Raw genomic sequence first — 27,559 nt, 5'->3', positions numbered from 1 at the left:
CAATAAATCACAAAAACACCCGAAAGCACTCCCCACGGAGGAACCTGACCAAGGCAGCCAACCCCAACACGAAATCCAGTGGGGCAGAGGAAAACCCAAGGGGGAGCGCCCAGAACCGGAAGAGCACATATCCAGACACAAAACAGGCAGTGAACCCCAACAGCAGGGAACCGAGGAGAAGCCAGACTCGGAAGCGGGCACAGAAGCCGTCCGCCAAGCCGGGAGTAGGCCTAGAAAGGGTGGCCGTGGCCAAGACCCCGGCCATAAAAGGCAAGCCCTCCAGGAGCGGAAGCAGAAGCAAAAAGCCCACATGGTGACCATAGAAGCAGTCAGGGAATGGAAGGACCTGCGCCAACAGCAGCCTTCCCCATCAGACAAGCATGAGGACAAAAGTAACTGGAAACCCCAGGCGGTCTCCCAATCAGGCCCTAACCAGGCCAGACTCTGTCCAACATCAGAGAGCATACGAGAACAGGAGTCTACAGGGTGAATAAGCTGAAGGCAAAAAGCCAGGAAAAGGGAACAAGCAGGCAGGGACAAATACAGCAAATAAAAACGTAGCCACGGCCCGCAATACTACACAATTAAATGCCAATACATAGAAAACCTGTCCGCCCCAGAGAAGGGACGAAATCCCCACATAAAATGCGCAGCATCAAGGTTCAGCACAACCCACTGATGATTATATTGATGGATAATTCAGAATGTAAACACGCATACCTCAAAGCAACCCGGCGCAGAATAGCAGAAGTGCACAATAGTAATCCAACAAAACAGCACACAGTAAGTCAACCCCGGAAGGAGAAAGGTAAAGCGGACCAGCTGGGATCCAAACGGACAAACACAGGCTGCCGCAGGGAACGCCAGAGGCCACTGAGCCACCAGACCAGACAGCGAGGGAGAAAACCCAAACCCAAAGGGAGTAACAGTGCCAGCAGCATGGACAGAGAACCCACAATAGTGAAACACCATGAAAGGAACACAGAATCCCAGCATCAGGGACTGCCACATCCTCAACTTGACATTTATCCCAGTAACATGACATAGGCATCATTTTCTATGTGATCCAACACAATGGGAAACACAAAATCAACCACAGAAGGATGAAAGGCAAAGAGGACCAGCCGGGATCTGAACCTGTGCTCATGAGGTCAAACACCGGCAGCAGCAGTGAAAGCAGAAGCCTACGGAGCCACCCAACCTAGCCATGAGGGTGCAAACCCCAAACTCCCAGAAAGCAACAGTGCCGCAACCACCAGGCAATAGTGACCCAAAAAAAACGACAGACGGGAGAGGGAACAGAGCGGGAAGCTGACCACAGTCGGAAACCACGCAAGCACCCTCGCAACTACAGGCGTTCACGAACCAGGAGGGGAAGAAGTGCCAGCCGTTCAAGACAACAAGCAACAGGCATGCCAAATCCACTCCCAGACAAAATGACTAACCCCTTCAGGTACCACGACAAGATGGCAAAAAAGGGCCGACGTGCAACAGGCCCAGGAGTCACTGAAGGCGCCGCCCCCCCCCGAAGGCTCAACCCACCAGAACACACGGAGGAAGCCCAGAGGCAGCAAGAACTGCCGTCGTCCAACCGCCACAACCGGGAGATGCGGGGGAAAGCGTCCCGTGCCCCACGACCCCGTCAAGAGATGGCGTGGAGGCAGAAATGCAGACAACAGACCAAGAAGAGGAGGCTATGCACAGCAGCCGTTGGCTAGCAATACAACGCCGCAAGCTCGTGACAACCTGCAGCAGAGCCAAGCCCAGGAGGAACAAAACCAGCACCGCCCAACCACGTACAGTGGGCAAATCCAGGTGAGCCCGCAAGTGCTGAGAAGCACCAACGGTAGAACTCCAAGCACATTCAGAGCCCTATTCGCCAGTGCCCGCTAGAGCAGGGCAGCCGCAGCAAAGAAGGGCCCGGAGAAAGTCCACAGCCACCAGCCGGCAGCCACAAGGGGGGGAAGGGAGGGGAACTCAGATAGGGAGTCCGCTAGGGCAGGGCCTCACCCCCAGGGCCGTGGGACCTGCTAGAGCAGGACTTCGCCCTCACTTACCTAAAACGTGCTCTGGAAGAATCAGCAGCTCAGAACAAAGAAAACAGGAAGTGGTGTGGGTCGACCCTCCGCTTATACTGGGTCAAGGGTGACAGGGGTCGGCCATGTTGGGGAGGGATGGGAGGCATGGGATGCTAATTTGCTTTGGAGGGTTCTGGTGGGTGGAGCTAAAGCTCACTTCGTAAACTCTGGTGGCAAGGAAGACTTACGAGGTGGTAATGTTTAGTGCTTTCAGTAATAGAGCAAACTTTGTTTATTGTTTTCCATTTCAGAGTTAGAGAAGAGAAAATGTATTTGCTTTATTCCCTTGTCAGCAATCTGCAAAAAGGTGCAGAAAAGAATTTACTGCATGTTTGCACTAGTGCAAAATGTACGTATGATGAGCCTTGCTATTGCAGCATCGAGGCAGAGTATGAGAGATCAAGTAATGATTTTAACTGCGATAGTACTTTCAGCAGCTAGACTGGTATCAGGTACAAGAAAACTTTAACACCCCCCCCAAGTTCGAAAAAAACTAACCTTAGTGGACTCCCCTTGAAGCCAGAATCAACTTTAAATTGTCTTGCATAACCTTCAAGACCATTCAATCAACTCAGCCTTCCTAAATCTCAATTTAGTAATTACAAGAGCAAAAAATGCCTGGGGCGCGGAAAGTTTTTGCTGGTGAAATTGCCTGGTTAACTTCCTCCTTTGCCCAAGAATTTCTAAGTGCATTGTGATTTCATTTTCATTCTGTAGTTGGGCTGTTTTCACAGTGAACCAAGCCAATCTGGAACTTTTTTACAGACTTCTTCTCTGCGAGTTTTCCTTTCGGAAGAACCTTAGGTGTAATGTTATACCACGTGAGAACTCCTAGGTCCACATTACAAGTGGGCCAATATTTCTGTTATGGCCAGTATAAGAAGTTACCGGCCTAATTAGGAATTGCAGCAAAAGTGAATTTCTCACACTGGTGGTATTTCCCAGCTGAAAGCTAGGGACATATTTACATGCCCTTATTGCCACCGGACCATCACTATTTTTGACGTTCCAGTGGCAAAGCACCCTTTTCGATATTTACAAAGTGGCGATAGTGTTTCCCTGGTCATTCCAATGCAACACCCATTGCTTTTTGATGCTGCCACTGATTTTCAAGAAGGTGTAACTCTGTGGTTAGTGCCAAAAATGAAATTCCATGGAAGAGCAGGTGTTAGAATGGCACATGAGGAAAAATGGTTCCATTTCTCCTCGTTTTTGCTTTTTCTATGAGTACTGCAGCACACATAGAAAGAGCAAAAAGCCATTAATGATTGTTGAGAAGGTGTCCCTTCCTGCACATAAACAATCATTAAATAATGACGATTTGCTACTTCTATGTGTAGAATGCAGCACACTTAGAAGTAACAAATAGCCACTATGATTGTTTATGTGCAGGAAGGGACACCTTACCGCACGTAAACAATCAGGCAGGCAGCCTGCGCTGGGGCTAGGCGGCTAATTTTAGCGCCGACACTAGGGAAAACTCACGGGTGCACTGTATTGTAGTAAATACGACACATCTCGACACTGCCAAATGTGGCATTGCTTCACGCTGCGGCATTTTCTAATAAACATGCCCTCTAGAGCTATCACAAGAATCAGGTGTGGTGACACCAGTTTCTGTGGTAAATTCCCTTTTCTCTGGGGCCGCTCAGTTACAATACTTTGGCAGTTCTGTCACAAAATAACTATCTGCAAACATGCAACTAGAATATCGACTACCATATCCACATTGTACGTATGAATGTATGACGTTACAATGCATGCATTTACAATGCATTTTTTACATCGCAACATCCTCTACAACGCATTCTTTTACATCGCATACCACTACATCACATTTTTAAAAACTACCTTTACAACGCATTCCATTACATCGCATCATACCATTACAACGCATACCACTACATCACATTTAAGGTAAGTGTTGGATAGTTTAGGGTCAATAACTACTATTCTAACTCCAGTGAGTGCAACAGTAGGGTAAGTGTTGGATAGTGTAGGGGTAAAAATTACTATTCTAACTCCAGTGAGTGCAACAGTAGGGTAAGTGTTGTATAGTGTAGGGGTAAAAATTACTATTCTAACTCCAGTGAGTGCAACAGTAGGGTAAGTGTTGGATAGTGTAATGGTAATATGCGTTGTAATAGTATGCGTTGTAATGACTTGCGATGTTATGCCTGCGTTGCAGTGACATGCGTTGTAATGAAATGCGTTGTAGTGTCATGCGATGTAATGGCTGCATTGTAATGTCATGCGATGTAAAGGATGTTGCGATGTAATGCCTGCGTTGTGAAGGTTGTTTCCCTGTACGTATATCTAGGGAAGTATAGATGTACTCTTTTTAACTGCGCATCTGCTTATCTTAACGGCATAGTTGTAGTTGATATCCTGGATGTGATATTTTCGCATGCCAATATTTCAACATTGCTGTGACCCCCACCTACCTACCCCCAACCAACCTATTCATGCATCCTGGATTTACCGATACTCGTGGTACTGATCATTTACAGATGCCAGAAGATCAATGTGATATTTTGAACTCAAATGTAATACGGATATTATTATTTTTGCAAAATGTATCTCATGTAAAATTACTTTGCAGTGTTAAAGTTAAAGGCGGAAATCGTTTGTGCATGAATGTCACGAAAATGTGTGAAAGCTGTGCATCTCTCGCAAAGGTTGCAAATAAAAGATCGGAGCTGCATCCAAAATATGTAAGCTTAGGCTGGTGAAGTGACTGGAAGGAATACAAAGCAGGTGCTGGTCACCGAGAGAGCGCCAACAGGCACGCGCTCCCGCAGCGGGGCCGCCGGAATTGTGTGAATGTGCGGGCTTGTTTTCTGCCGGCTGGAACAAGGCGATAAGCTGGTTAAGAGAGCAGAGAACATGCTGATCTGAACACAGGGGTCGTCGGAGGAGATGTCATAGAGAGGAGCTGTGTGCTAAATGAGAGCGTGCTGTTAATCATTTGCTAAAGATGGATTTGAGGAGCCGAACGGACAGGAGGTTTAATTAACGTGGTTCCTTGCCTGGAAGGAATGCATCTGTGAGTATGAACATTAAATATGTATTGTCACAGTTTGAGCCATCCTTTTCTCCTCTAAAGAGTTCAATACTGGGTTGCAGCGTAAATGAAAAGAAAACGTGTTAATCTAGACATTCATTCTAATACACTAGAACAGAACATGATTCCCTCGTCAATAAATGAGTGGCACCTCCTCTCCCAAAGTCAGTTGCAGAGGGCATGGTTTGATTAAAGCCTCCAAGCGGGGCCGGACTGGGAATCCAAAGTAGCCCTGGCAAATTTTGTCACAACAGGCTCCCCCCCCCCCCTCCACCATGGTGCGTAGCGGGAGAACGGAGCAAGCGAGCCTGACCATGTCATCCAAACTGGCAGGCATTTTTAAGAGTGCTTGATCTGCAGAAGCACAAACTCAGGATTCATAACGCAACACAATGATTGGATTTACTAATAAGAATGTATCTCTACACAAACAAACCTATCTTAGAAACATTAGGATAATGAAAGACAGGGGAAAACATAACTTTCGAACCTGTACTATGCAGTTTAGATGCAGCTCTTTCATAGCACTTCATAGCTCACTGTGCTAGATTTATTACGATGGTAGGTTGAGAATTGATTGGAAGTAACTACATGATCTTTGTGCACATTAAATACAATTATGTGATCTGTATGGTACACATACATCATTACATACAGCTGTTTTTTAGGTCTCGCCTACGCAGCGCTCATGCGCTGCTTAGGAAAAAGACCTTTTGTAATCTGCACATCTTCGCAGGCAAAAATGTGCAAGTGTTGCATTGCTTTCAATGGTAACGCGTGCACGTTTGGTGATTCCCTTGCGGGAGCGAGCAGCGGCGCCATATGTTAGCAATTATTGCGCTCGCTCCCGCAAGGGAATCGCACTCCCCCCACCCCTCCCACTTTTTAACCCGGAGTACTGTTTCACTTTCGCGGCCTTGAGCCGCGCTTGTTTTAAGTTTCCGCCTGGACAGGATGCTCCTAAAGAAGCATGCATAGTTTCTGGTTTTTCTCAGTCCACGGCTTGTTTGAGGGTAAGTTGAACATATGGAAGCGAACCTTCACTTTAGTAAGATGAATAGATTTACTTTTGGGGTCGTGGAGAAGCGTCCCACTGAGTAGAAATTAAAAGTTAAGTTGAAGTGTGACTCGAAGCCTGCCGGTCCTGCTTTTAAAGTGACGGCTGTTGCAAGCTCCGTTGGGTGGGGATAATATTTAAATATGAGAGGCACCTTGAAAGGGGGCATCCCGGGAGGCGGTAAACAACACGTGTAAATAACAGGTCACTGTTGACGTCTATTCATGACATCCACTTTTCTGCTCGTTAAGCCATTCTGCCTCCTAGGAAGTGAAGCTGCTCATGAATATTGAACAGCAGCTCCAATTCAGTCTGAACCCTGCATTTGTGAGAGAGCACATAGTGCCGGCTGTGTTTTGTAGCGCTGACGTGGCAGCGCTCAGAGGCACTTGTGTTCAGGGAGCTGCACTGTAATCTGAGACTTGCCAGTCTGTTGAAAGGGCGAGTCACTTCTGTGACACACTCCCCCATTATACATGGTTAGAAAAAAAAACAGACTGCCATTCCTACAGGCATTCCATTGTGCCCGAGCCCATCTCGTTTCCTTTTGTGGTGAATTAAGTGGCCAACTCGTGTTCGTTGTCTGCAAAAGTATACCGACTCTGAAGCTGCCCAGGGCTTGCAAATACTTCTCACTTCTGCTGTTAGGAACAGCATCCTTCGCTGTGACAACCGTCTGTCTTCAGAGGGGTTTCCGTCCCATGGGCCAATGATGTGTGAACTAATTGCTGGTTTTGTTTTGTGCCCTATACCCCTACTGTGCCCGTTTGAGGGTCCCTTTTTGTAATGCCAGCATTTGGCAATTTGCTGTTACCTTTGAACTGAAAATCCAGCCTCAGCCATTTTACCCGAGTGGCACCTTGCTAAATATAGGTTAATGCACATATTGCGTCATTTATTTAACTCTGGAGCATTTTTCCCATTGTTTGTTTTACTAATGGGTTTCCCGCAAAATTGTAAATTCCGGGCTAATTTTGTTATATTTTTGTTATATTTTTCTGTGCGGCTAAAATCATAGCTATATTGGTAACAGGTTGATGAGGCTCATTGAGCTAAAGCGATCCTAGATTCCTGGTACAGCGCTACAAATGGCAGGCCATACTCTTGCCTTCTTAAAATGTTGGGCTGTTTTAGAGAAAACATCTTAGCATTGCTCATCCTCTAGCTGAATTTCTTTGTAGTTTAATTATGTTTTCGTTCTTAGCAATACATAGCAATTTAGAGGGAAAAGAATGGGGCACCCTCCACCCAAATACAAACTCTAATTACAAAACCCCATTCATATAGTGCAAACAAAGCGGATTTCATCAGTTGACGCACTCTATATCTTCAGCCTAGAGATAGTTCTATTCAATTTTAAAGATTTAGACCCTAACCTACAGTCAGAGTTGTATGTCTTTGATGACATAATCATCTTATTGTAAAAGGAGACTTCCCACTGCTTTAAATGCCCCAGGCTAGTCATAATAAGTAGGCTCCTGTTTCTGGAAGTAAGGAGGGGGACTCAACAATCCGCCAACTCGTCACTGTGTCTGTTCCTTTGTATGTTAGTCCACCTGTCCAGTCGGTTCTCTCATTTGCAAGACAGTAGTAGCCTGACAAAAGGAAAGTTTAAGAATGTGTCACAAGTGGTCAATGGTCATTTATTATGTTTTTCACCTGCCATGTGGATAAAAACACTATGTCATGTGTTTGACCTAGATTTTATGGCTGGCCAACACGTTTCACTGCTGTGATGATAGCGACAGCTTTATCAGGGCCTGCGGACCCATGTTAATATTATTTCTCCGCTTTCTTGTCTTCTTTTACTTGCCTCCAAACCAGGAACTGCATGCCAGTTGACGTTAGTCTAATTCAAGATAGTAGATATATTTCTCTTCAAGGATGAAGTTTCTGCAATTGCAAAAACTCCATCCTGATGCGGGGAATCCTCCATGATAAAACTAGTATAATTCTCTGCATATGCACTGTATGAATGGGGGTTTGCAATAGAATATTATGTTTTCAGTGAGTAAAATCTACATTCTTTTTGTCTTGGTTCCAAAATCCACTATTTTTTTTTTTAAAGACAAATAGCTGTCAGGAAGATCTTTTGACATGCACCAAGTAATGGGGGAACTAACATTAAAGTTTTCAAAGGCTTAACTACTTTGGGGCCGATTCCGATTCCGGTCGCAAAACAAACCGACCGACACGGACCCGGACCGAATACCAACGGACACGAACCATCGCCTTACGACCCGTGCAGTACGATGCAACACGTGTGAATTACAAACGACACGTACGGAATACAAGCCGTACGACCGAGCCGTTGGGAAAATAGTGATCCGACCGGAAAACCGACGCGATTTTCACCGACCGACACGAACCCAGAATGAACCCGACCGACCCGTACCCGCGATGTACGATTAGCGCAGTACTATGCAATGCGTGTAAAACCAGACCGACTCGCACAGAGACCAAGCTGCACGACGGACACGCACAGACAACCCGGCACACAAGCAATAGAGCCCGCCGCGAATGACGCGTACCAAACACAGAAGACAGGCAGCGTGAACGAGGCGGAGAAGCCCGCACGAGACAATAGCAGCGTCCGTTTCCGTCACATGAACGTCTCCTTCATGCCTACAAAACACAAAGGAAAAAAGACAAAAAAAGGACCAAACAAGCAATGACAAAGCCAATAAATACAAAAAAAAAAATGGGACAAAGACACACCCACAACTCCAACTATATAAAAAACTACAATCACTGCCATCATCCCTTGCAAACAGGAGACACAGCCAGCAGCAAACACCAGTACACAGCAACCACAGACACACTCACAACTCACATATCACACAACTCACACACCATCAGCACCTCATACAAAAGCACACACACAGACACACAGCAAAACCAACACCAAACCACCATCACTTGCACCCTCACACACACATTACTCACCACCACCACCCATCACCATGCCTCCAAAGAAGAATCCAAACTTCACAGATAGTGAGCTAGAAGTGCTGGTAGACGAGATCATCCCAGTAGAGCCACATTTGTTTGGTACATTGGTTCAAAGGACCCCCATCTCACAGAAAACCAAGATGTGGGCGAGGATTGTGGACAAGGTGAACGCACAAGCACCAGCAAGGCGCACAAAGGACGACATCCAGAACAGGTGGTATGACATGCACAGGAGGGTCAAGAAACTCATCGAAAAAGATTACGCCCTGAGTCAGTGCACCGGCGGTGGCCCTCCTGCCAAACCAGTATACTTCAGGGCCTGGGAGGAGAAGGTGTGGGACATCCTACCACCAGAGAGCGTCCATGGCCTAACACACACCCCAGAGCCTGGTGAGTACACAAACAACATACCCAAGATTGTGTGGCAAGGGGACAGTGAAACCATGCACCGCAAGCAAAGCTACACTAACCAATAGATAATCAAGATGTGTATGCCAGTCAGACACACACAATACCTGCCATCTCATAGTGACTGGGGACTGTGTCATGACATGCACCAACCTACAAACAAATAGAGCAAGACAGTGGCACCAAGCCACATAGACACTGCCAGACAGTTTGCCACCACAAACACACCACCTCACAGTGCAGCGGACTGTCAGGAAGGAATAATGGGGATGCAGCTGAAGTGAGTGTATCCAAAAGCATGATGGGGTCTGTAGTCACAGATAATGCCCCCCGCCCTCCTGATTGGCCCATCAAGACCTCTCTGAAACATGCCCACATCACAGGGAGTGGAAAATGACTGACAAGATGGCTGACACTGGGTCCTGCTGTGGGGAGCACAAGGCCCTGCTATGGGTTGTGTGCAAATCAGAGGCAGGACACCACTGACTGACATCCTGAAAGACAACTTGCACACCCTACAATGGCAGCACGTTTCATGATGGGAAGGAGGACTGACAGCCCTGACCATACTTACCAGCATGTGGAGACACCCCCCCTCAACACAAACCCCACACAACTCACCGGATACAATGCATTGACACACACCTCATTGAAATATCAGCAAAAGATACCGCGTACTGGGTGCTGCTGTGTGAAGCACAGGGGCTCACTTGGGACTTGTAGCCAAACAAACACCAGGATTTCAAAGTCAGTCACCTTGCCACTGCTGTCACATCCCCTCACAGGGAAGCAGAGTCAAGAGGGAGGAAGTATGGGCATGCTGGGAAGGGGGTGTAGCCAAGAGTATGATGGGAGTTGCAGTCACAGACAATCTACACCCACCCACATGTCCCAGCAAGCTCACACTGAACCATACTCGCCTCACAGGGAGTGGGAAAGGACTGACAAGATGTCTGACACTGGGCGCTGTCGTGGGGAGCACAAGGCCATGCTGGGAAATGGCCAACAACAAACACCAGGACTACACAGTCAGCCATCTTGCCATTGCTGTCACACCCCCTCACAGGGAAGCAGAGCCAAGAGGGAGGAAGTATGGGGATGCTGGGAAGGGGGTGTAGCCAAGAGTATGATGGGAGTCGCAGTCACAGACAATCTACACCCACCCACATGGCCCTGCAAGCTCAAACTGAACCATACTCGTCTCACAGGGAGTGGGAAGGGACTGACAAGATGTCTGACACTGGGCTCTGTCGTGGGGAGCACAAGGCCATGCTGGGAAATGGCCAACAACAATATCAAACTCTGTCCGTGACAAGCAGGGAAAAAGCAGTGTACATGCAGGCATCTGTTCGAAAAGTAGAAAATGTCATGTTTGTGAACCATTGATGCATGTAGAAACATAACTCACATTGTGTGTCTCTTCCAAACACAGGTGGTGCTGGGCACCCAGCACCAAATGATGAGGATACCCAGTCCCAAACTCTGGCAGACACTGAGCTCTCTGGTCTGATTCTTTCTCTGTCCTCTTCGGATGACGACGACCAACCTGGCCCCTCCGGTGTGAGCCATCATGCCGCACCAGCAGCATCAACGTCTGCCCCCCTGTACCCACGCCTCCAGCATCTGGACACCGACAGGGCACCCCTACCAACATGGACAGAACAAGGCCAATCAACACCCACAGCACAGGGACACAGGACCCCCCGCAAGCTACAGCAAACACCACCAGCAACACCAACCAAGGGGTCCCAGTGTCACCTGTGCGTCCCGCCACTGGTCCTGCCCATGTGGAGAAGGGTGCTGGGAGCGGTGGGAGGCACAGGGCGCGCCTTGCAGAGTGTTCTGGACTGCATGATGACCCCCACCTGGCATGCATCCTAGGTGCGCACCAGGATAGCACCGGAGGATTTGGCCAGGTAGTGGGGATCCTCAAGGACATGTAACATGAGCAGGTCGCCCACCATGCCCGCATGGAGGCGAAGTGGAATGACATTACTGCGGTGGATCGGGACATACTCCAATGCCTCCGCCCGATCAACACCAACCTGTCCACATCCCCCTGTGTGGCCACAACATCTGTCGCAACACCATCTGCCAGCGCCACAGGGAGGGAGGACGACTCTGGCGGAGAGTCTCCTGCACTGCAGAGGCCTGCACATGATGATCCCCCCCCCCCCCCGGAAGAAGAGGGGTTGACCGAAGAAGGATGACCCAGCACATCCCCCAGGGACTCTAAACCTGTTCTGGACAATGTCCATGGTGCGCAACCCGTTCACCTTGTCCAATCGCACACAACTCGCCCACATGACATGGAGGGTTCATGTTGGGTCAATGTAGCAGATGACTGTGGACTCTACTCTGGACATTTCAACTACCAGCACTTCCAACTCCAATGTGAACTTTAGATTCCCAAACCAATGTACAGCTCCCACCATCCTGTGCACTTCCCTCACACATGTTTGCAAATAAACTCACCAGTACACCATACTTGCCTCTGTTGTGATTCCAACTTGTCATGTTCAGGGAGATGTCAATCTGCTACACAACACAGTGCATGCCAAATACTGCAACAATGTGACCAACGTAAGGTGAGTCATGGTGATGTGCATGCTGCTGTCTCTGCATCCTCTGGCTCCTGCTATGGCACGTATTCTGGAGAGGGCCCCAGCCTTCACTGAGGAGGAGAACCAGGCCCTGCTGGACGGGCTCCTTCCAAAGTACAGCAAGCTCTATGGGAAACCAGGGGAGCAGGTGAGTGTGCAGTCCACTGCCTTCCTAATTATGCATGTTGTCTGACTAGCAGGACTAGCAGTGTGTACACCAGTGGCAAGCAATCTCAGTGACTACTTTCATCCCCCAAAGTGTGTAGGTACATGTACTGAATAGGTTTCCTGCTGCTAAAGTGCATTAGTGCAAGCTTAAACTATCCAGGCATTGTTAACATGTCAGACATGCAGGTGATGTGTCCTTCCCCATGGTTGCACTCCCTGTATAATTCATTTCCCTTTGTAATGATGACATGTCTATCCAAATGTGTGCTGCACAAATCTGGGGCATGTGTGTTAATGTACTTTTCACTTTGTCATCCTCACAGGTTGATGCCCACCAGAAGCAGGAGATCTGGCTGACCATCGCCCGGGCTGTTCGTTCAGTGGGGGTCTACAAGCGCCGGATCCGCAACTGCCAGAAGAGGTGGCAGGCCGTTTGGGGCTTGACCCGGAGGATAGCTAGAGTCCAGCTGAAGCTGTCACCTCCACGCAGGAGGGGTGGACACCGGACCCTGACTCCCCACATGCTCCGTATACTGGCGGTGGTCTTCCCGGACCTGGCTAGGCTGCTGAAGGCCAGACAGCAGCAGGAAGGGGGTAAGTCCATGCCTGATCTGTGTACTATGTCTGACATGCTAATAGCAGTCTTTTGGCCTTGTCACACTTCCACATTACGTAGGTCTTGTAGTCCAATACTCATGTCCCTCAATTGTGTGATGCACCCTCCTCATCTGTAAGACAGGTGTGGCCCCTACAGTCTGTTGCTTGTGTCACTAGGGCACTGTGTCCCTGCAGTCAGCTATGCTTCAGCTACCGGTCAGCATCTGTTCCCGTGACTCTGTTGTGTGTTTCATGGGTGGGTCAATTGTTTACACAATGCCTGAGATCTGACATGTGATATGAGTGTGCCCTTGAGATGTGTTCCAATTGCTGGTCTGACTCGCAACATATGGCTGGGGTATTCCAAACAAACCCATGCAGCAGGGGACTCCAATTTTTGGGCTTCTGGAGCATGTATATCGAGTATGTCACACTTGCTTAGCCACCTGACTACTGTCCAGGGTCAAACACTGTTTCATGTAGACCTTGCCAGTCATGCCTCCTCAAGGGCATTTAGAAACACTCTGTAATCCCACTCCTGTGTATGAAATTACAGGTTGTGCTTAGTGACATGTGCCCTCAGGTGTCTGCCTCTGTGTCATTAGAATGTGGCTTGTTGTTACGTACAACTGGGGTGTCCATGATTAAGAGGGTCAGCATGACATCTGAGATGTGACTGTGAGAGACAAAACCTGTGTGACATATAGGTGTGTGATCATCTGAGAGCGCACAATGGTGTATGCAACTGTGTCCTTCAGGCAGCTGGGGTACATGCATGGCAGACTGTGACGTGTTAATGTACAGGGATTTGTGTTTGCAGAGACTCAGATGTCTGATTTGCATGATGGGGGGTCTTCTGGCTCCTGGACATGTTGTTTGCATGGGATGGGCAAGTGTGCCGGTCATCTGCAGAGTTAGCTTTACCCCTGAGCTAGGATTGTGAGTCAGTGCATATTGTTGTTGTCTGGATGCCCTGCCCCTGTGACAGGAGACAGTGTTGACTCAGGGCATCCCAGTGCCATGGCATTTAACTTGCTATGAGTGATCCTGCATTGTGTTCAAGTGTGCACCATGCACACCATTGTGGCATTGCCCATCAGGACATGAGAACATCATAGTGTGTGTTGCTGGCATGCATCACAAGCATGTGAAATGAGTCTCTTCCCATCCCTTCATCCGGACACCTGTACTGATTCAGTAGCAAGAGATGTGCTGTGTGTATAGTGACATACCCCTACATGTTCACTTGCATGTAAACTAATGTGTGGGTGGTGCATGTTGGCACATTGGGGTGTTAGCATCCAACATGCAACAGACATATGTGTGAAAGTCAAGGAGGGATATGTGTGCCATGGTTGATGTTGAGAATGACAATTGTCTTATCCTAAACAGTGTTGGCACTTTGAGCTGTGTTCAGCTGATGATGCCAGGGCTTGCCCTGTGATGTGATGTACTCACTGTGGTGTGTGCTGTCGGTGCAGGTGACTGATGTTGTTCTCTTACTTCCTATTACTATCCAGATACATCCACGGCCACAGGAGGGGACAGCTCCATGGACCAGGAGGAGCCACAGAGCCCTACAGGGACAGAAGGAGAGGAGTCGGGTGGACCCAGCGGCACGGATGGCGAGTGGAGCCACACAGAGGAGTCGTCAGCACCATTCCCCCCAGCTGAGGGCCACAGCAGATCTGAGGATTGCTCCCTTGTGGAGGCGGGTGTCAGCAGCCACCAAACCCCAGCTAGTGAGGCTGTTCCCGCCACCGCCACCACCACCACCACCACCACCACCCTCCCATCGGCTCCCATCCCAGAGGTCCCTGTGGGCTCCCGTGTTTGTGAGCATGTCTCCTTCGTGCCCTGCACCGCACCCCCTGCCCCTGTGTCCCCTGCTGCCCTGAGTGAGGAGTCTGTGGACTTACTTCAACAGATCCATGTAGGACCAATTAGTCCGTGGACTCCTCCCTGACGGCAACAGTGTCCCTCTTCCAACAGTCCCGCACCCCTCCTACCCCTGCACCACCCACGATTCCTAGCAGCCTACCTGTCCCAAGCACACAAACACCCAAACCAAGGTCTAGACGTGCACACAAGCAAGTGCAGGGGACTGAATATACACTCACAGGGGCTGGTTTGCTGACACACACACAGTCATCCACAACCACTCCGCAGTCCTCCGAGGCCTCTCCCTCCCAACCCCCTTCCCTTGCATCACCTGCAACCCCATCTCCCCAGAAGCTCTTCCTCTGTGACCTTGGCCTCTTCCCCACCGACCCAGCAGATCCTGATTACAAGGGGAAGAGGAAGTCCCCACACACAGAGGGGAGTGCCCCTCACGCCCGGACACCCTCCCCTAGGTGCAGTCAGACAGAGACCCCCACCCGCAAGTCCCCCCGGCGCAAGACAAGCAAGACCCCCCGCCACCACGCAGCTCCAAGGCAAAGTATCCATCCTCCATCCCCCAGGCCACCACTTCAGAGGTTCCCCTGCCACTCCCTGCACCGGGTTCCCCTACACCATCCCCAAAATGCTAAGGCCCTCCCCTCCACCACTTGCTCCTCCACACCTGGTCAGACGGTTAGTGCCACTGATGCGGGAACCGTGTCCCCCTTGCCCTGCCGACCTCACCTGCCCCCCTTCCACTCAAATGGATGTAGGCACTGCATTGGAGTCCATGACCACCTCGCCTGACTTGGGCACTGCAGTGGTGACCCAATCCACTCCATCTGACCTGCCCACTGGAGTTGTGCAGGCACCCACCCCATCTGACTTATGCCCCACAGTTGTGACAGCACCCACCACTTCAGTCAGCTCCACTGCGGTTGCAAGTGTCTCGCCTGCATCCACCACCCCTTCACTGCCTCCACCTGCGGTGCCTGGCCTGCCCCCATGTATGCCCCTCCGAGGGAATGACCCTGGTCCTTAGCAGTGCAGGCAAGCAAGGTGTGACAGTTGTCACTCTCTTCACTCCTTGGCATTTGGACATGGACTGGCCTTTGGCCTTTTGTTTGAACAGACGTTTAACTTTTAATATGCTGAATAAAGCTTTTTTCTTTATCCCTGTGAACTTGATTTAGCTGTACATTATGTTGATGATATTTAACATGCCCTTGCACCCGTGATGCTTGGTTTCCAATGTTGAATTCTGATGTGTTGCTGTGAGATACTCCCTGTGGTCCATGAGATATGTATCCTATTCTGGTGGGTATCCATGTCATCCTTTGCAGCTACCTGGGTGTGTCAGGATCAACTATTTGTGGACATCTCTGTGAACATTTCATTTGCATGGTCACATCTCTGGCTTGCACCCCTGCACATATGATGTGCTTCCCATTGTCCAATTTGGCACTTCAACAGACTTTGTGCTCCTCAACACTGGACCTACAGGTGTGGGCATAATTGGTATGGGAGCAACTGGGTCCTCTGTGCAACTTGCTAGACATATGTTTTGGGATTGTGCAGATGACTTAGAGGAGACTCCCATACCCAGGCTGTTGTGACCAGAGCCTTCATTGTGTGGTAACTGAATGCTGACTGACCAAGTGTTCTGCAGACATGAGTGAGACGTGCGGGGAATATGTTTAGCACAGCTGGGCTTCCACAGGAGTTGGGTCCTCTCAAGTAAGTGTGTTGTCCAGTGACATGGCCTGGGCCCATGGTGTGTGTTGTATGAGCATGTGTGTGTGTCCACATCCCTGTTCATACACAGACAGTGTTCCCTTGATATGTTCCTGTTGTTGATGCTTGCTGCTTTATACTGGGTTCATCCCATTACTTTTCCGATGGGCTACCAGATGTGTGGGTGCATGACACACTACTGTTAATTGGTGTATCATCATTGGGATTTGTCAGTTCTGAGTGGTGATGATGTTGTCAGACACAGATGGGACACAGTCAGGGTTCCCCAAGGCACCTGTTTATTTGCTAAATCATGTATTTGGCCCTAGGTGGTACCTTTCAGTGATTGAGACATCTGTATGTGTGTGTGACTGCTCCCACTTGTCGGGTTCATGGCTGCGATGCTGGCAGGTGTCAGCATGTGTGCCTTGTGGTTCTCCTTGGCTTCTGCATTGTCCTGGGACTGTGGCAGGGATTCTGAAGGTTACATGAGCTTTGAGGTCATGGCCATGTACCGCATACTGTGCAGTATGTCTGTCATTCCCCAGTGTTGTAAACGGTCCTTGTGTGATGTGTTTGTGCACCTTAGTTCCTCCCAACATTCCTGTGTTTGTCATGGGTGCATGTGCAATGTCACCTGTCCATGTGGGCTTCACAGATACACATTGTTGCAGTTCAGTGTGTGTGGTGTTGAGGGTGGACTGATGTAAATGTTTGCGTGGATGGTCCCCTAGCTCCCGTTTGTCCATGGATGAGGGGCCATGCTGAGCGATTTGTGTTTGTGTATGATGTACGTTTGTGGCACAGGACACATGTCTAGTTTTCCCAGTTTGTACGACATCTGCCTTTGTCATCACAGTGGAGATGTCATGCATGCTTGTGTCACCCCAATGTCTGGTCCCTGGGGGTAGTGGTGTTGTGTGTCAGTCTCTTGCTGTGTAAGTTTGTGTTAAATCCAGCTTGTGTCACATGTGTCTGTTGTGCTCCTTCTCATCTCCCAATGCCTGATTGCCCACTGAGGGTGTCCTAATGATGATTTACATTTGTGTGGCACCGTGTCCACATCTGTGTCTCTGTGGTTCAGCCCCCCTCATGTTTTGTGTAGTTGCCTGGGGATACTGTGACACACACACACATGCTGTGTCAGATGTGCAGTGTGAGGTTGCCTGTGTGTGTTTGTGCATCTGCACCAGTGCATTGGTATTGCTGTTGTGGGTCTTTGTCTGGGTGGTGTTTCTGTGATTTTGCCTGCTGTCTCTGTGAGTCATATCACATCATTGTGCACATCCTGATCCTGATACGCCCGAGGAGAACTGCCTCTAAACCGGCTCTTGCCTCTCTTCACTGGCTGCCTATACGAGAACGAGTCTGGTTTAAAACGTTGTGTGTGTGTCATCGCATTATCCAGGGAACCTCTCCTGCTTATTTGTTGAACCTCCTTACCCCCTACATTCCAACCCGCCACCTGAGGTCTGAGGGGAGGGGATTGGTACGCGTCCCGGCTGTGAAGAGAGCTAGGATGGGTGGTCGCTCCTTCCGTTTTCTGGCGGCCCAACTATGGAACAAACTCCCCGAGAGCCTTCGGCTGGAACCCTTTAAGGGCATGTTTAGGAAGAAACTGAAAACTCACCTGTTCCCGCCTGGATAGGTCTCCGTGATCATCAGTGCGACGTGCATCGCAGCGCGGGGACACACTGTTCAGTGTAACCAGGCGCTTTATAAACCCGATTAACATAACATAGCATAACGTAACATTCATCCGGGTTGTTAGGTGCCATTGCTGGCATGGAATGTGTGTTTGTGAGCTGACACCTACAGTCTACACATGTTGTTTTGATTAGTGTGTCTATTTTCGAGATGTGTGCATGCTTGGTGATGGTCACTTCTGCTCTTGTGTCATTGTACACTGTATGCATTGTCAGCCCCCATGTGTGGTGCTTGTCTGCACATGACCGAGAGTGTGTTATGTTTTCACAGCACTGTTAGCCTCACCACATCTCTGTGGGAATGGGACACAACCACTAGTTTGCCCCAGAAGTGTTTAATGTGTTGGGAGCAGGGATCATACCTGCTATTTGTTATTTGCAGCTTTGACCATGATGACACTTACCTTTTGGTCACTGTGATGAGAGGGGGTTTAGTCCCCATCACCAAAATGCTCAACATCTGCTGCATTTAGGAAGCCCCCACTTAACTTCTGTTGTACACAGTGAGGGGATGTTCTTTTTACATTGCCACAGTGCTATGGTGATGCTTGCCTTGTGTATGTCACAGTCATGTGTTGGTCACACATGTGCTGTTAGTTGCATTGTATGTTCGATGTCCTTATCACTGTTGTGGGCATTTGTCACAGACTACACTGTTGTCATGATGTTAGGGGGGATGTATTTTGCTGACAGACCTGATGTTGGAGTATGCGGGATGTGTTGCGCATCACCCATCCTATGGCTGGGGGTGGCAGTAGTGATGGGCAACATAAGCCCTATGGCTGGGGGTGGCAGGGGTGATGGACAACATAGTCCCTATGGGTGGGGGTGGCAGTAGTGATGGGCAACAGGTCCCCCATGGGTGGGGCTGGCAGTAGTGATGGGCAACAGGTCCCCTATGGGTGTGGGTGGCAGGGGTGATGGGCAACATAAGCCCTATGGCTGGGGGTGGCAGTAGTGATGGGCAACATAGTCCCTATGGGTGGGGGTGGCAGTAGTTATGGGCAACATAAGGCCTATGGCTGGGGGTGTTAGTGGTGCTGGCCATGCAACCCCTATGGTGGGCTGTTGTTAGTGGCCAGGATGTGGATCCCCTGTGTGTGTGTGCCATTTTGCGGGTACGTGTCATTTGTTTATGTGGTAGGTGTCTGACTTACCGCCTGCGCCGTCGGCGTTGGATCCTGAGCCGAACATAGATGTAGAGTACTGGTATGACCTGCGCGATGGGATTCATGATGTGTTCGTGTCGTACACGCTGCTTGTTGCTCCGTCTCGCACCCACTGCAAGCTGGTCTGTCTAGTAGCTGTGTAGTGAGTTGTGGCACTAATCGTAGCTGATATGCATGATTTCCGGATGCTGTGACGTCCCGTACATGGCGAGCTGACTGGCGCGTAGGAAGTACGCATCGTACTTGTCATGCCGGAAACTGCTATGGATACTGCTTCCGGGCGACTTGGTTCAGCGTTAGGAGTTACGGCTCGGATGGAGAATGGAGCTTCAATCACAGCCTACGTGTCGGTCGGGTTTTTGGCAGTTGTGCGCATCGTACTTACTCTACAGGACGGACCGGCTCCAGGGACGTGTCGGTCGCACGGTAAGGCTACGGACAGCTGTCCCACCGGGTATCGGAATCGGCCCCAAAGTGTACAGATTTTTTCTCTTTTAAGTATTGGTAGTCACTTTCGTTGGACAATTCTGTGCCTAGTGGCTCTAATTGACTCTTGGAGATTTCTATTTGTAATGTCTATGGGAGCTGCTTTACCTTCATAGCAGTGCAAAAGGCAGCCAGGTTAGACCTAACCTTTTTTGCCCATTTTAGTTCGCTCTGCAGAATTTCATTCTTGCACCACTGAGAAATTTTCTGTCCATTCTCCCCACTCAGTTTCCCCCGGAATCTTATTAGGGCTTTTGCGGCCATAATATTCCATGAAATCATGCCCATCTCTAATCTTATTGATTGCATCATGGCTGAATTGGGAAGTGACAGTGAATACTTCAGACATTTCCCCTCCTCTGCATCCCACATGTTTTTACCACTGATATATAGCAATTCAGCTCTGTATTGGAGTTGCGGAGGGATCACTGCTTTGTAGGCTTTTAGCACTGATCTACACAACACTTCTCCGAAGGCCTTATTAAATGTTAGTATTTTTTTAATTTTTTTATAATAATCGTGTTGGTTAATTTGTGAGAGTACCAGGCTACCACCAAAATAAGTTTACAGCCGACTATCATTGATTTTATTATTGGGTTCTTTAGGGTGGGAGACATTTTTAAAAGTATGTTTCTTTTATTAAACCCTCCCCTTCTTCTAGGAAGGTGTAAATGTCTGACAGAAAATGTGTTTTGTACCTGCCACTCCTGAGACCCTGGCCACTGGGACATATGGATAGAGAGGAAAATAGACCCCTCATCAGTTCCAGGGGACAATGTCAAGATGCACTAAATTGAGAAGAGTGGAATAGGGCTTCCAACCTGAAAGCAAAAATGGCCACCAACAAAACCACTAACGATTCATAGCAACACCTAAATAAAGAGAAATAAATGGCCACAACCAGAAGAGAAACTCCCTCTGTCCACCTGAAAGAACCGCAAAGCCATGTCCCATAGTACCCGTGATTAGACAATGATCCAAGTCCAGCAGCGGATGCCATTCAAATCCCTAGAACTAGATTCCCTTCTGAGCCACCTCTGGAATCATTTTACAGTGCCTAGCTCCATACTCCTGTTTCATGTTGGAATACATGGCTCCAGGTGCCTCTTGTTAAATTAGATAGTTACAGTAATCAAAGTAAATGTAATTAAGTAAAAATGTATTACAATAAGTGCCCCGGGGGTGCAACGGGCATTTGTGCCCACTTCAGTATTACAGAAAGGGGCACAGATGCTTGTGCATCCCCTTCTGCAATACCAACAGCACTGGCACACTTAAAGTGCTAGTGATACCTTCAGGGGGTGTTCCCTCATTTGCATAGGAGTGCACCCTATGCAAATGAGGACATTCCTTTGCCTCTGCACTCGCACCATATTACAGACGCTGGCACAGCAGCAAAAAAGCTCTCAGGGGGTGCTCTCCACTTTTTAGGTGGCGTACTGTGAGTGCGTCCCCTGAGAGCAGCCCTCTGGAGGGGGGAAAGGGGGTCCTATGGATCCCCAGACATCACCGTGCAGGCAGGTGCTGTCACTGACTGCACCCGCCTGCAAGGGGATCTCTAATCCCCTTTAAAAGTGCAGGCGGGTTGCCGCCTGCATAGTGAAAACTCGGAGCAGCGGCCAGCAGCCACTGCGTGTTTTCACATGAATGCACTTCCCCTAGGTCAGAGTGAGTTGACGGCTGCCCTGGGGCAGCTCATACATCGTAATAGGGTGCATTGTCATTGTTTGTGCCCAACACACTTTTTAAAAGGTGCGCCCGGCACAAACAATGACAACGTGTAACACGGCCCCTGATTTATTAGTGTGAAATGCTACACAAAAAACGCAGTTGAATAATGAATTGCTTGGTGTCTGACTTGTGTCTAATCCACTCTTTTCTAGTCAGTCTGCCATCAAGTTGAAACTATTTCGAACAAGGAAGCAAAATAGACAAATGTAAAATATTCATGGGAACTGTGAAGAACTTTAAATTGTTTATACATTTCTGAACTTCTCCAAAATGTATTATTTCTTTCTATATTGAAGGCATTCTGTTTATGAACATTCTCTTTCTTCCTACCTGTAATTCGAAAGAAGTTTATTTTATTGATATATGCCTTTAATAAAAAATCCATCTGGGAAATCGTGCATCTCTTCTTTATTTGAGGTTTTGGCTCAATTTGCTCTCTTGGCTGGCTCAGCTTCTGAGCCTGAAAGAAAACATCCTCAAACAAAGAATATCTGTGGCTATAAATAGTCTTTGATGTTAATGATTAAAGAGAGTTTAACTTGTCAAGACAAATCAGGATTTATATCAAGTTAATTCATTGCATGCAGTATTTATTTGTTCAAAACTGTTTGTGAAAAGCCGAAGGGGCAGATTTGTAAGCACTGGCGTATCTCTGCATATTAGCAGGGATGCGCCAGTAAAGATGCAACACATAAAACTACCCTTGCGCCACCACGGATGCGTCGCACTGTGGCGCAAGGATAGTCAGGTGCATGTCGCATCTTTTGTCGTAAGGGCAGCGCATTGTTGGAGTCATGTCGCAAGCGCGACGCAATTCCAGCAATGCTCAGGGGTGGCCTATACCTAACATGCTGTGTCACTCCTTACGCCACCTTCAAGCAGGCGTAAGGTTTTGATGCAGCAGGGTTGTAAAAGCGACTCGGTGAAACCTTCTAGATTTCACTGCGTCACTTTTATGAGGCATCCTTGCGACGGAACGCCCACCCTGCATACATTATACCGGACACAGGTATAATGTAGCGCAGGGCTTTACAATATGACGCATCTCATTAGATGTGTCACGTTGTAAAGATGTTGCATTATGGCACATTGTTAACGACACCGCTGCGTCACAGAAGTGACGCAATAGAGTCTTAAAGATGTCGCAAGGGGCTTGACAACCAGTGACTGTGAATGATATGGAATTGGTTTCCGTGTACCCAAAACTATCTTATATGGCTACTCTGTAAATCTGATATTGATCTGACCCTACTAGTCCTGTTTTACATGCCCCTGCCTTCAGGTCTGTTTAATATTAAAACTCATCACACATAGCATACTAAGCGGTATTGCTCTCGTAACATTATAGTGGGGTAACGCTAAGTGCTGAGGGTTGTGAGGTGACTTTATCAATAGCAAGGGGTCACGTAAGCGGCTCCCCGGAGTCTAGTTAGCTTCAGGATAGCTATTCTACTCTAGAGCTGTGTCAATAGAAAGAGGGCCATTTACGAGGGTCTAGATACCCAGAGATCCACACAACTAGGAAGATACATGCAAGTCTCAAAATAAGACAGAGAGTGGGCGGCGTATCGGGTCAAGGACTGTCAAGATCATGCCTGCGCACCTTGCACAATACATGAAACCATAGCAACAATTTCACTGCTACCTGTAGTTAATACCACACCCTGTAGTATGTAAATTCTATAAAAGAGCATGTATATACTTGTGCTTTCAGTAGCAACTGACATTGAAATTGAACAAGCAAAGTCTATTCTGATGAACTTTGGGGTGAACACAGGGTGGCCCTCTGTCCTCACAGCTTCTGATCTCTCATAACCCTCTTATCAACTCGTTTTCATTCTGATTTGGCAAAAATCCCCACACTGAGGGGCATATTTACAAGGAAATGTTGGAGTGCAGAGCTGAGACAAATTTGGCAGTGCTGTGCTCCGACATTTCTAAAACACAGGGATGCGCAGTTTACAACAATACACCGCACCCCTGTGTTTTCCCTAGCGCTAGCCCTAAAATTAACTGCCTAGCGCGAAAGCAGGCACCCTTGCACCATGATGCAAGGGGGCCTGTGTTGCAGCAAATTATTGTTGACATAAGGAATGTGTGCCTTCCTGCACATAAACAATCAAAAATGTCAATTGCTTACTTATATGTGTGCTGCATTCTGTAGCACACATAGAAGTAGCAAATCACCATTATTTAATGATTGCTTATGTGCAGCAAGGGTTGCCTTACTGCACATAAACAATCATTAATGGCATTTTCCTCTTTCTAGTGTCTGCTATTGCATGACGTTAGTTTTTGGCGCTGCCTGAGATTAACACATCCTTGTAAATCTGGGGCAGCGTCAAAATGCAATGTGTGTTGCGGTGGAATGTCCACAGCAACACCCATTGCACACCCCTTTCACGCAAAGTGATGCTTGCAAAGGGGCTGTATTTACACAGTGGTGTTAAGTTTCTTAAGGTTGCCAAGCTCCTCTTTGTAAATATGGAGTAGGGCATAGCGCCATCAGAACGCGACCAAAAGTGACGTTCTGCTGGCGTTATCACTTTGTAAATATACCCCTGGATCTTCACTTGTACTCTGTATGACAGAGTGAAACCCCCAAAGATATGATTCGATTTCTAACCAGCCATTTGTCACAAAATTGATGCCTCCAGTGCCTAGCATGTCAAAACTAACCCCACCTCGATGCATTTGTCCCTTTTGACATCAGTCATAGGTACACTGTAGAACAGGATTGCAGTAAAATATTTAAAACAACTTAGAATGAAATTCAAATGAAGGCAACAAAATAAGCACAAAATAGTAAAAAAATGTAACTTGCAAAAACAGTAGCAATAGGTAGTGAAAATGCATGGGGTAATAATGGGATTTGTGAGGCACTTAGGGTTGTATTAGGTAACTTGTATGTAATTGTCAAAGAGTTAGGTTAACCAGGATTTGCATTACTGTTAGGGATAGAGTTGGTGAGGCTGTAAGAGAAGACATAGGCAAAGGTGTTCCAATTAGAGCTGGAGTAAAGATTGCTTGAGTTAAGTCAAAATATTCTTTATTCGGTATTGCCGTAACCATAAAAGAGTACATCAACATACGGTTAAAATGCAGATAAGAACAATAATCATCACTGTGTGTGGGTAAAACAAGCAAAAAGGCAATTCATGGTAATTTTATCAAATGGAATCAGTGGGCAAAGTGCTTGTGTGCCAAAGTGCATACAAATCGATATAGTAAAAGCGTATTAAAATCAATGTCAAAAGGGGAACTTTCTTAGATATCAGTCTTGTTCAATTCATCGGAAAGTCCCCATAAATCAATAGACATCATATAGACTCATTGCGACACAGTTAAAAAAAACAAGTTAAAGAAATGCGTTATAAATAAAAAGATGTCATTCATTAACTGACGAAAAAGCTGCGTGTCGATCATTTTCCAACTAAATCACGCAAACTCACTGCTGAGGAAATAAAATTATGAATCATCTGTCAAATTTTGCAGTAGCTGTATGTAGTACAGAGCCGGTCTACATGTCCTTATATTCAAAGTTTTTAAAAGTGGGATGATAAAATGTAACAGTGGCCCTACATAAAGCTGACAGAAGAATAAAAAAGACACCATATATTGTTTTAACACTGAATCGCACAGGCATAATTGAAGCTCAGTGTTATAATACGCCTTAAGGGGATAGGAAACTAGAAAATGGGTTATACTGAACCTAAATCAGACCAAATGAAATCTTGCCATATGACTTAGGGGGAACAGCAAATAAGATTCCATTTCATCAGTGCAGACCAGTGGCAAATACTCCTGGACTTTCATCTTACCCAGCTTTAACATGCTCATTTTCTAGTTTTAACATGTTAACAAATCCTTTTTCAGCTGCTGTTTGGATATATTTACCATTGTTTCAGGAGTGCTAAGACATTGCCCTCTACCTACTCGTTCTAGCATTTTCTTGATGTGCCCAAACCAAGGAATCTCTTGTGTGCATTCTAGACTAAGGTAATTTAATTTTATTGCGCGATTAAGCGTGGGCTTTTCTTTTACCCACACCGAATGCCACAACATTATCGGGGCAATCTTTACACAATGCATTCGCGGGATTAAACCTAGCTCCCTGTGACATAAGAGAGATGTCAGGCTGCCAGGAACAGCCAAGAGACGTCTGAGAAAAAGATTTTCTGCTATCTGGAAGCACGTTAAGTTACCGAAGCACCAAACTCCAACCCCATACAAAATGGCAGCACAGCTGCAGGCTTTATAGATGCTAATTAAGGAGTCTAAATGCTTGTGACCCAACTTCCTTGCAAACCTGTCGCCATGTTACAATCAAAGGAGCTATTCTTAACATTCGCAAGGTGACTCCATGTACCTTTCTGATCAAAAGGTATACCTAGAAAAGGTTGGCATATAAAGTACTTTATCACTATTAATGAAACAGGTTTTTAGTGGGCGAGGAGTCCGTCTAACAACCATAACAGAAGACTTGGCCATATTGGTCTTTAATCCGAGATCGTGCATGAAATCATTAAATCTGCTTTAAAGTAATTGCAAACCCACCCCAGTCCTGGACATCAAAAAACAATCATCAGCATAGAGTAATGCTGGCAAACTTCTAACGTCCACCCTCGGAACATCAGCCTGCCCTCGACCTAGATGGTTCTCAAGGTAGTTAATGTATTGGCAGAATAGAAACAGGGCTAACACACACCCTTGTTGAACTCCACAGTGCATTTTTGTGGGAGTGGAAAGTTTCCCATCTGCTCCATATCTCACTCTACCAGTTACATAATAAACCAGTGGTGGATCTATGCCCATGGCTTACATTTGTGGCCAGATTTTCCCTCTGTCTACCCAATCAAAGCCTTATGTTAAGTCCATGAATCCCATGTAAAGTGATCCTTTCTTTGCTAGCGTATATTTACTTATGAGCAAGTGTAGATTAAGACAGTGCTCAAACATTCTTAGGCCTCTTCTGAAGTCATATTGGATGTCCGATAGTTTACCCTCTCAATTACCCAGGTTTCAAGTCGGTCCAATAAGACTTTACCCATTATCTTGCAAGCGCAGTCAATCAGCGGGATTGGTCGGTAGCACTAGGGGTCCGCCCTGTCCCCTTTCTTAAAAATCAGTACTATTGTCACATTGGTCCAAGATTTAGGCAGGCCAATGTGGGCTATACAGCCCAAGATGTTAGTTAAGACTGGGGCCCAGAGATCAAGGTTCGCCAAGAAAATATCAGTCGGGAAACCATCCTGACCCGATGCTATTACCGACAGTTTGGCCTAGGGCTTTTCTAACTTTTTCATAAGTTGGTGGTGCCAGGCACCCCACAGATGCATCCCAGCAAAGGTCCACTGACACCGAGGACCCAGAGGACACCCCTCACTTCTATATACTGTAGAAAAGTTCTCAACCCATCTCTCGGGGGAGATAAGAACATCAATACGGCTATTATGATTACCATGAAAAAAGGGTTACAATCTTCCATAAGAGTCTAGAGTCCTTCTTAGAACTTGCTTCATGGAGTGTCTCGCAGGCTCCGGTCTGATGGTCAATTTATGACTAGCATGTGTTTATATAGATGTCAAGAACTTCGGACTAACATCTTGTCCGTTGGCGTTTGTTTCAGGGCCATTATGAGATTCGTGTGTGTCCGTATGCAATTGTTTTCCAACCATTTAAAGGCTCTTGGTGTTGTTGGTCTCCCACCCCTCTGTAGTGCTACATTAATGGACCCAGTTATGTCAGCAAAGGCCAGAAGCATATGATTTGGGTTGATAGTGATCTTCAGGCACTCCTCTATTTGAGCCCTATTATTTGACATTATCTGTTATATAGTTGACCATTTGCGTAATATGCCCTTACTATTATGATATGATATCGAATGTTATTTTGGTATCTCAATAGTTTTATTATTCTCTAATG

At 47.4% G+C, this 27,559-nt stretch overlaps 1 long non-coding RNA gene across 1 annotated transcript in view; it reads left to right on the top strand.

Annotated features, from left to right (window-relative positions):
- Nucleotides 1-5,068: 5,068 nt before the first annotated feature.
- The window catches only part of LOC146855949 (uncharacterized), a 90,312-nt gene continuing 67,821 nt past the window's right edge, over nt 5,069-27,559 (top strand). Inside the window, exon 1 of the long non-coding RNA XR_014980889.1 lies at nt 5,069-5,124. This is a non-coding gene — a long non-coding RNA (uncharacterized LOC146855949). The remainder of the gene's footprint in view (nt 5,125-27,559) is intronic.

Source organism: Triturus cristatus, chromosome 4_1 (assembly GCF_964204655.1).
Source record: "Triturus cristatus chromosome 4_1, aTriCri1.1, whole genome shotgun sequence".
In the NCBI taxonomy this organism is placed as follows: domain Eukaryota; kingdom Metazoa; phylum Chordata; class Amphibia; order Caudata; family Salamandridae; genus Triturus; species Triturus cristatus.
This window is presented reverse-complemented; position numbering and strand designations above follow the sequence as displayed.